General features: G+C 39.4%; 1 long non-coding RNA gene across 1 annotated transcript in view; it reads right to left on the bottom strand.

The window, feature by feature from the left end:
* LOC123481357 overlaps positions 1–7911 on the bottom strand; it is an 18708-nt gene extending 10797 nt beyond the window's left edge. The window contains exon 1 of the long non-coding RNA XR_006658037.1: positions 7706–7911. This is a non-coding gene — a long non-coding RNA (uncharacterized LOC123481357). The remainder of the gene's footprint in view (positions 1–7705) is intronic.
* Between the last annotated feature and the right edge of the window lie 2577 nt (positions 7912–10488).

Genomic DNA, 10488 nt, shown 5'->3' with positions numbered 1-10488 from the left:
TGATATAAACCCCCCAAAAATCTATTTTAATTCCAGGTTGTAAGGCAACAAAATAGGAAAAATGCCAAGGGGGGTGAATACTTTCGCAAGCCACTGTATAGGCTATTTCTGTGAATATGATTTGGTTCTCTTAATCTCAGAGAAAGAGGCTTATTCTCAGGCCTGAGGGTGTTACAGTCCTAAAAGCGGTTGGATTGACCAGTGGTTTGCGGAAAGGAGGGAGGGGTGAAGGGATGGAAGGTTGAAGGGATAGCAGAGTGAAACCTCTCTCTCTGCTGCATGGATTGCCTTCATACTTGAAAAGGGGCATCATTTGTTTGAGGCGGCACTGATTGTTTGATGTAGCTCCCTGTAGCACTGGCCCCTTTTTCCTTTTTCTGTATGTTTTTATGGAGCATGTTGTCAATTATATATGCCACCCTTTTCTATATATATGCAACATATGCCTGATCCATATGGCCAGCCTTGAGCGAAAATAGTATCAAGGCCTCACTTAATCAACACTTAAAAAGATACAAACAATGATTTGATGTCTGGGATGGAGTTTTAGTGACCTAGATGGGGTGTTTTACCGAATTAAAATGTTCATCAAATGTAATTGATTGAGATTTGATTTCTTAACATTCCCATGTTTGGTGAGCAGTGAATGCTCAATTTAACTGTGTGGGTTTGACCAGCAACTAAAACAAAGGCAGAAATGCTATCTTTTCCAAATGACAATCAATGTCTCAGATTTTCGTTAGTCTAATAGTTGATTGAAGTATTTTTGGGACCTGAATCCTGCCCAGTCTCTCTGTCCATCTCTTCCTCTCTTTTTATTACGCACACACATGCTGCAGACACACAATCTCTCTCATCAAACTATATACAGTCAGGTCCATAATTATTGACCCACTGAGCTACAGATGAAGTCGGAAGTTTACATACACTTAGGTTAGAGTCATTAAAACTCGTTTTTCAACCACTCCACAAATTTCTTGTTAACAAACTATAGTTTTGGCAAGTCGGTTAGGGCATCTACTTTGTACACGACACAAGTAATTTTTCCAACAAATGTTTACAGACAGATTATTTCATTTATAATTCACTGTATCACAATTCCAGTGGGTCAGAAGTTTACATACACTAAGTTGACTGTGCCTTTAAACAGCTTGAAAAAGTCCAGAAAATTATGTCATGGCTTTAGAAGCTTCTGATAGGCTAATTGACATCATTTGAGTCAATTGGAGGTGTACCTGTGGATGTATTTCAAGGTCTACCTTCAAACTCAGTGCCTTTTTGCTTGACATCATGGGAAAATCAAAAGAAATCAGCCAAGACCTCAGAAAAAAGATTGTAGACCTCCACAAGTCTGGTTCATCCTTGGGAGCAATTTCCAAACGCCTGAAGGTACCACGTTCATCTGTACAAACAACAGTATGCAAGTATAAACACCATGGGACCACGCAGCCGTCATACTGCTCAGGAAGGAGACGCGTTCTGTCTCCTAGAGATGAACGTACTTTGGTGCGAAAAGTGCACATCAATCCCAGAACAACAGCAAAGGACCTTGTGACGATGCTGGAGGAAACACGTACAAAAGTATCTATATCCACAGTAAAACGAGTCCTATATCGACATAACCTGAAAGGCTGCTCAGCAAGGAAGAAGCCACTGTTCCAAAACTGCCATAAACAAGCCAGACTACGGTTTGCAACTGCACATGGGGCCAAATATTGTACTTTTTGGAGAAATGTCCTCTGGTCTGATTAAACAAAAATAGAACTGTTTGGCCATAATGACCATTGTTATATTTGGAGGAGGAGGGGCTGGTGCACTTCACAAAATAGATGGCATCATGAGGAAAGAAAATGATGTGGATATATTGAAGCAACATCTCAAGACATCAGTCAGGAAGTTAAAGCTTGGTCGCAAATGGGTCTTCCAAATGGACAACGACCCCAAGCATACTTCCAAAGTTGTGGCAAAATGGCTTAAGGACAACAAAGTCAAGGTATTGGAGTGGCCATCACAAAGCCCTGACCTCAATCCTATAGAACATTTGTGGGCAGAGCTGAAAAAGCGTGTGCGAGCAAGGAGGCCTACAAACCTGACTCAGTTACACCAGCTCTGTCAGGAGGAATGGGCCAAAATTCACCCAACTTATTGTGGGAAGCTTTTGGAAGGCTTCCCAAAATGTTTGACCCAAGTTAAACAATTTAAAGGCAATGCTACCAAATACTAATTGAGTGTATGTAAACTTCTGACCCACTGGGAATGTGATGAAATAAATAAAAGCTGAAATAAATCATTCTCTCTACTATTATTCTGATATTTCACATTATTAAAATAAAGTGGTGATCCTAACTGACCTAAGACAGGGAATTTTTACTAGGATTACATGTCAGGAATTGTGAAAAACTGAGTTTAAATGTAGTTGGCTAAGGTGTATGCAAACTTCCGACTTCAACTGTATATTGTTTGCTAAAAAAATTAGGAAATTAATATTATTTTATACTAATTACTCAGAGAAAGAGATTTAGTTTAAGAAGTAATAAAAACAAATCTCAAAATGATAGGGGTCAAAATTATTGACACCCCTGTTTTCAATACTCTAGCACCCTCCCCTTGGGATCCTTTGTCTGTTCTTATGGACTGTCCTCTTCAATTCAAAGCACAGGTTTTCAATGGGGTTCAAGCCCGGAGACTGAGATGGCCATTGCAAAATGTTGATTTTATGGTCAATTAATAATTTCATTGAGGATTTTGATTAGTTCTCGGGGTCTTAAAGGAAGATCCACTTGAGGCCAAGTGTCAGCCTCCTGGCAGAGGCAACCAGGTTTTTGGCTAAAATGTCCTGGTACTTGGTAAAGATGCCGTTGACCTCAACAAGGGCCCCAGGACCAGTGGTAGCAAAATATCCCCATAACATCAAAGATCCACCACCATATTTTACTGTAGGTATGAGGTTATTTTCTGCTTATGCTTTTGTTTTTCAACGCCAAACCCTGTGTGGCCAAAGAGCTCTATTTACATGTCTTCTGACCACATCCACTGGGTACAGACGTCAGTTCAACTTCTTCTTTCAACTAAAACATTCACCATGTCATTGGATTTAGGTTAAAAGCTGGGTAAAAAAAGATGAAATTCCCTTATGTTGATGACTTTTTGCAAATCTCAGTCTCTGGATTTTAACTCTATTGATAACCTGTGGTTTTGAATTGAAAAGGGCAAACCATAAGAGCAGACGAGGGATATCAAGGATCTAGAAAGAATCTGTATGGAAGAATGGTCTAAGATCCCTCCGAACATGTTCTCCATCTCATAAAACTTTTTAGAAAAAGGCTCAGTGTGGTTATCCTCTCAAGGGAAGTGTGCTAGAGTATTGAAAACAGGGGTGCCAATAATTTTTACCCCTATCATTTTCAGATTTGTTTGTATTACTTGTTAAACAAAATCTCTTTCTCTGAGCAATTGTATTAGTATTCAAAATTCAAAAGGCACTCGCACATCTGAGGTATCTTTTTTGCAGGTGCATGGTAACAGTTGAATAAGATGAGAAAAAAAGAAGAAACCTGCACACTGCTCTTGATAGTATCACTGCTCTTTAATAAGCTTTACGATATGTAAAGCTTATTAAAGAGCAGTGATACTATCAAGAGCAGTGTGCGGGTTTCTTCTTTTTTTCTCAATTGTATTAGTATAAAATAATATATTTTCCCCTTTTTTGAACATACTCAGTAATTGTATTATTTATTTTATACAGTCATTTTTGCTCATCTTGATCAAGGGTGCCAATAATTATGGACCTGACTGTATGTATGGGGGTTGCCCCACTTGGCATCTTTTCATGGCACAGGATAAATTAAAACATATACACTTTCTCTCTCTCGCTCTCTGTCTGTCTGTCTCTCTCTCTCTCACACACACAAACACACACACACACACAGACACACATACACACAATAGAAAAGCACCTGACTTTCCGTACTAATTTCCAAACCAGTCTTTCTGGCCTCACAACAATCCATGAGGACAGTCATCTCCTCCATTATTGATCAGGCAGTGATCATCATCGTTATCACTCCTCATCCCCACCGGACATTGTCATCAATAGTGCCACAGTTAGTGTTCTACAGCATCACTGATATCCTCCCAGTCCCAGTCAGTGGCTGCATGGGGCTTCACTGTATACTCGGTAACAAGCTAACGAACCTGTGCAGATCAAAGAGAGGACAGGGAGGGGGAACTTGTTTGTTAAAAAATGTGGGGGGGAAATATGAAAGGAGAAATGTACGTTGTGTGAGTCCACGCCAGAGCCACCTCAGGGAAAAATGCTGGGAAAATGTGATATTTTACACCTGCTTCTCAGGAGGTGAGGGGTAAGAGAGGGGAGGTGGGGGATAATAATTAGAAGGGTGTGTGTGGGATTGGAGATTGCTTATTGTTGTAGGGCTGTTTGGGGTTTGCCTTTGGTTCTTTCTCTTGCATTCCATTTTAAGTCTGAGATGTGGATAATGTATTTGATGCCAGTTTATTATATTTGCTCAACCTGGTTCTAAATACAAAAGAAATTTAGAAAACTTAAATATGCAAATACAGCTCGACTGATAAATAGGCCTTAAGCTCAGTTTAATAAATAATGGTGTTGGCTCTAATTCTTCATTAGAGACCCTCAACTGGAGAGCAAGCAAAAATACATATATTGTTGGGAAATTCTTTCAAATTAAACTAGGAGGGCAGAAGACACTGTAAAACAGTTCCAAACTAAATGGAATAAAATGACTCATTAAGCGTTGGTATGCAGTCTGCAGTGGGCATAGTACTATGGCTGAGTCTGGACTATAGAAAACATTTGAGGCAGTATTTTGAATAAAATGTTGATGACCTGCTCACAGTCATCTAAATTTGGTCTGACGCTAAAATGACATTATAGTGCACAATGAATGTGTGCCCAAGGGACAACAGGTTAGTGAGGGGTGGCAGGTAGCCTAGCAGGTTGCCTAACAGTTAAGAGCGTTGGGCCAGTAACCAAAAGGTCGCTGGTTTGAATCCCAGAGCTGACTAGGTGAAAAATAGTAGAATAATCTGTTGATGTGCCCTTGAGCAAGGCACTTAACCCTAACTGCTCCTGTAAGTCACTCTGGATAAGAGTGTCTACCTAATAACTAAAATGTAAAAATGGGTGTGATGTGTACATCTTCTTCTCTCTGCAGTGGGCACTGTAAGATGCCTTTAACGGCTGAGGCTGGCATTCTAAAACAGGGGGCCTCATTCTGAAGAATCAGGATGGCTCAAAATGCAACACAACTTCTGCAGCATATGGACAGCTACCAAAACTTGATCCATGTTCATAATCTATGTACATAGTCCTCAAAGGTTATGGCTCCATTAGCACATGCCCAAAGTCTACCCGAACTGCTAATCTAAGATGACCTTACATGACCACACACCTTTAAGATGAAATGAGAAACTGACCTCGGATCAGAACTGAAAGACAACTCTCTGCACCCTTTATAGAATCACAACCAGAGGTTAATATGACACATATGCATGCCATCTCCTCCTCCCAAGTGTTTATTTAACAAAAACAAACCCTAGCATTCGTCTGGATTGCAACGCCAATGAGGATATGGTAGCCTCTACACCACAGATCACAAAAGGGCGAAGGAGGACCACATATACACAGTGAGAGATGACATCACTGGCAGCGACAGCCAAGAGCTGCAGAAAACATACGGCCTGGAAACCGCCTGTTTGATCATGTGGTGGGCTGCTCCCTCTGTACATACACATCAACATCTACAGCGTGGGATATACAATTACCTAACAATTTACACAGCTCCTCGAGATTATGATACAGTACTCCTCCTCATACAAATCACACACATCCTGACCCTGGGCCAGACCATGTAGCACTCGAGAAAATACGACTTTTAGTGCCTGAAGTCAATAGAGGGAAGGGCATTATAGAAAACTTAGAAAGGAGAGCATACATTAATTTGTGAAGCATATAAAGTATATGTTATTCTTTAATATATGCATATATTTATGCACTCCTAAACTACAATATATTTGATAAGTGAAGGACTCAATGGACAGGGTGAGTTTGAAGGATTGCCTTAGCATCCTTAAATACTGATTGTGCGTGTTTACATGTTTAGAAAACGTTGGGCAGAAATTCTCAGTCTAGCTTTTCATTAAAAAGAGGTGACTTGCTAAGTAGCTGAAAAACAAATCAACATAATCCCATGTGAGGCCTGTCCTGAATTTTGTTTTTATATTAAGTTACTGATGAGCTACTTGGACTAGTGCCATGCCAGTGTGCAAGTAAACAAATAATTATTCATACAAATACTTTTCCATATTCATGTGTCAAATAGAATTGTAGGAATCTATCAGTAACTTCAAGGTTGTATATGTCAGTGGTTCCTCAATAGGCAATGTTCATAAAATGTCTAACTCAATTGATCCTATACCAAGAGATCAAGCTAAAGGTCAAGAACCTGACAGCTACATTATAACTCATTAAACAACACTTTTACTTTCCATGACTAATTTAGAACTTAATAGCAGTCCACTTCTACCCAATATCCCACAACTGGACTACTTTGGAAAAATACACTAAACAAATAAAGGAGCAGAATATATGTCCTTTGTGCTTACATTTAATCAGAAGTCAGATAGTTTTATTTGACTCTAAGTTTTTACTTGACAGTCTTAGAGACATGATTCACTCTACTACTTTACTGTGTAAAGATTATATCAAACTTTGTTTTGGTGTAGGCCTACTTATAGCTAAGAAATATTTTCTGTTCTCAAGAAACTAATGTTAAATGTTTTAAGCCATAGAGGAAATTAACCTCTACTGAACTAAACTCTCCATTACAATATCATAACATGCAATCACAAGCAGCATCACAAGGACCAGTGCTGTGGACTTGGTGGGCCTAGTGGTTATTAGAATGGCCTTGTGCTGTTCTTACTGCCATGAATTCAACAAGTAGCCTTTACAGCTATGCGTAATTACGCACCAGTGGGTAAGAAGTTATACCGGTAGATAATGTTAACAGAACACGAGAGGAAAGCAGTCTCGCCAATTATCTTCCACAACTAACATTGATTTCAGCAATAAAGTCCAACTCTTAGGGTAACATCCCCTATAAACTGTAGCCAAAATGCACTTATAAACCAAAAAGTAAGTGCGCCCGTTGACTATTCACATTAGGTGATTTCGATGTTTATGTTACTGCTTATTCCATTTCTTTCACGTTTGGGTTGTGCAACGCTGCGTTGACTTCGTGTATAATATAGATACATCAAAGTAGACGCTTGATTGGTGGAGAGCAGTGCTCTGCTTGTCAATAAGGGGCGACAGCTTGACCACGAGCTGCAACGACTGGAAGCAGCTCAACTGCCCCGGGAACGTAGCGGAGTGGAGGGTAAAGGAAGATAAATTATCCGCGTTATCCTTGTTAAAATATAACCCACTTCCATAGATGATTTAACATAAAATCCTATACAGTATCAATATGAGATTGGGTAGTGCAAAGTTAACTTTAATGTACGGTATTACTCCTTAAACCACTCACAAGATAACTTTGGGATTATCATTAATAATTTTTGATGCACTAGCGTGATGTTTTCGTGTTTAAACAAAACATTAAGATGTTTACAAGCTTTCAGATGCATAAAATAGCAAATTTTTGATTTACACAGCACGTACCATTGTGGAGGAGGGAAATGTGCCAACAGTCTCAAATACCCATTTTCCACTCTAAAAAAGTTCAGCTTCCAAAAAAAGTGTGGGAGAGACAAAACTACTCGTTTCTTCTGATACCGGAAGCAAAATACCCCTAATACGGGACGGCCTGTGGCCCGGTGAAATGTTTTTCAATTGTAGTTTTACTGTTCTCCTCCAACAGGGAAAGGGAAGGGAGACGGCTTATCCAAGTCAACCACTTCCCGGCTTCATTCGGGGTGTTTATGTCCGCTATTAATGCGTGGGACTTCCATGAAAACACGGACGGCGGTTGTCGGAGCTGTGAGGACTTGCTATGGTCGCCTGTCAGTGCGCCATCCCTTCCGTCCACTCTGTCCACCGAATACCCCGCGAGGCAAATCCGTGCACGATGCGAGCGTCTCGTCAGCTCCCAAGTAACAGAGCAGAGGTCTCTCTTTGCAAGGGACCGACAGTAAGTAGACTCTGCTTACGCGCTCACAAATCAGCTGTTGCTTCTGTGTGCCTCAAATGAACTCAGTGTGTTATCCTCATCCTCTGGTCCTCCTAATAAAAAAAAATAAAAAAATAGAATTCCCTTTGGTTCTTCTTCACCTGTTCTTCAATGCCCATATTTACTCGAGAAAAAAGGAGACCACAACTAGCACCAGATCTGGCACCATGGATGTTGCAATATCAGAGTTTGGGGAGGTGATACTTGATCATGCCACTATGCCAGGCGACTTCACGAGAACGCGCATATGTATACGCTAAATCCCTGTACATATGACGAGTGAATTAAATAGTTGGAGTTAACGGCTGTTAAAGTGTAATAAACCCAGAAAAAGTGATGTGGCGGTCCGGAGGCGAGGAGGCGCAGCAGTGGATCGTGGCCGGAGAAGCGGAGGGCTGGTGAATTATTAATAAACGGAGCGGTTCACAGTCTGTCGTGCTCAGTGAGTAACCAGGACGGCAGCTGGGGGTTTAGAGGAATTAAATACGGGCTCAGAGTAAACCATGGACGGCAGGGGATTACCACTCACCGGCTACAGTGTAGAGGCAGAGCGGGGACGCGGGGAGGGAGGGAGAGCAGAGGGGGAGGTGGTATGATAAAATCCAAATAATTTAAACATTGCTCAATGATATAAGCTATAAGTTACAAACCTCTCTTCTCGGTATTAGGCCTAGATAACATTTTATCATTATCCAAAACAAATATGTAATCAGTGCACACTGCATGCAGGGTTATGTTTCTTTGATTTTTATATGGATATTTAGGCTAGTCATGCCAGATATATTACAACGATGAGAATTTGACAGTAAAGGCTTATCAGTTATGAGGCCAGAGTAGGCTATAGGAAAATATTTTGTAGTCTAGATTAATACAAACTGACATTTTTTCCCACACAATAATATGCCCCATGCATATTAATGTCATGTTTGTGCGTTTTAGTAAGAACAGAGCAGGTTTGGAATAACTTTCTCTGGCTTGCAGTGAAGGACGAGATTAACCAGTTTTGTAGGCTACATAATTATTTCCACTACATTTTCTACAGAATTAATCCACATTTAGCCAACTATTGTAAGCAAACTATTCTTTCTTAATGTAGCCTCGGCCTAGAGCAAGAACGGGACAGGTGCACGGATTGATGGGGCTGATCATTTTTGCACCCTGTTCAAATCACTGTGGTGTTATTCATATCAAACAATACTGGGCAATGAAATTCATTTGACATTTAATAGGACTTGACTTTATTAGAGTATTCATTTATTCCAACACATTTCTGAGTTGACCTTAAAAGGTAAGAAGATGTAAGAGTTGTGATGCCACAAAGTATGAGCGTGCCCAAGGGATTCCAATATGCTAACTAGTTGTTCATCTCCTCTTCCGCAATATAAGTTTATGACCTTATATTTAGAAAGACCCATGAGAAACACAAGCTGTTATTTAGTGATAGAGCTTATTATGGCTACTCCAGGTTTACAACTTCAGGAGAATCTAATAGCTAAAGAAGAGCAGATGTTGATGATGATGATGATGATGATGATGAAGATACAGCAATAACAAAAAAAATGAAAGTAAACAATGATCCCAACATTATTACAATTGCTGTAATATTATTATTAGGCTATTATTAGACACTGATTAATTTAAACACATAAATTCAAATATTGTTAATATCACCATTAATCACTTTTATTTTTACTAATCATCCTTGGAAGTACTCATTTATTGCCTCCCCAGACGAAGTTCCTGCATTGTAATTTCACAGACTCAATGAAGCTCTGCAATATAATGCCAGAAGCCTGCAATTCTTCGATTTTTTACTTTTAACTAAAAAATAAATAAGATTTAATTATAAAGAGACATGAGGACATGAGAAGATCAGAATGGCACTTGTTTCATTTCTACGAGAAAATTAATTTACTATAATATAACTCTGCTTTAGAACGAAATGGATTATATTAATAAATGCAGCGTATCCCCAAAGACACAGTTTGGCTATTTTTAAATTGTATTCATGGTTTTAAAAAGTGGTAGATTTGGATGACATTTTAGATACTTCAACAAACAGTTTCCATGTCCAATAATAGGCTACATCCAATTCAAATTATAATCAGGTGAAAGACCCGCAGGTTAGCTTTAGTAATATTAATTTATGGATGTAGGTTGCCCTTGTCTATTTAATGTCATTTAACCATTGAGGAAAAAAACATAAAAATACACATTTTGTTTATTCTTTGAATGTTTTATGTCATAGGGAACATCTACATATTAGTGTGGTTTG

Source organism: Coregonus clupeaformis, unplaced genomic scaffold (assembly GCF_020615455.1).
Source record: "Coregonus clupeaformis isolate EN_2021a unplaced genomic scaffold, ASM2061545v1 scaf0010, whole genome shotgun sequence".
Classification (NCBI taxonomy): domain Eukaryota; kingdom Metazoa; phylum Chordata; class Actinopteri; order Salmoniformes; family Salmonidae; genus Coregonus; species Coregonus clupeaformis.
This window is presented reverse-complemented; position numbering and strand designations above follow the sequence as displayed.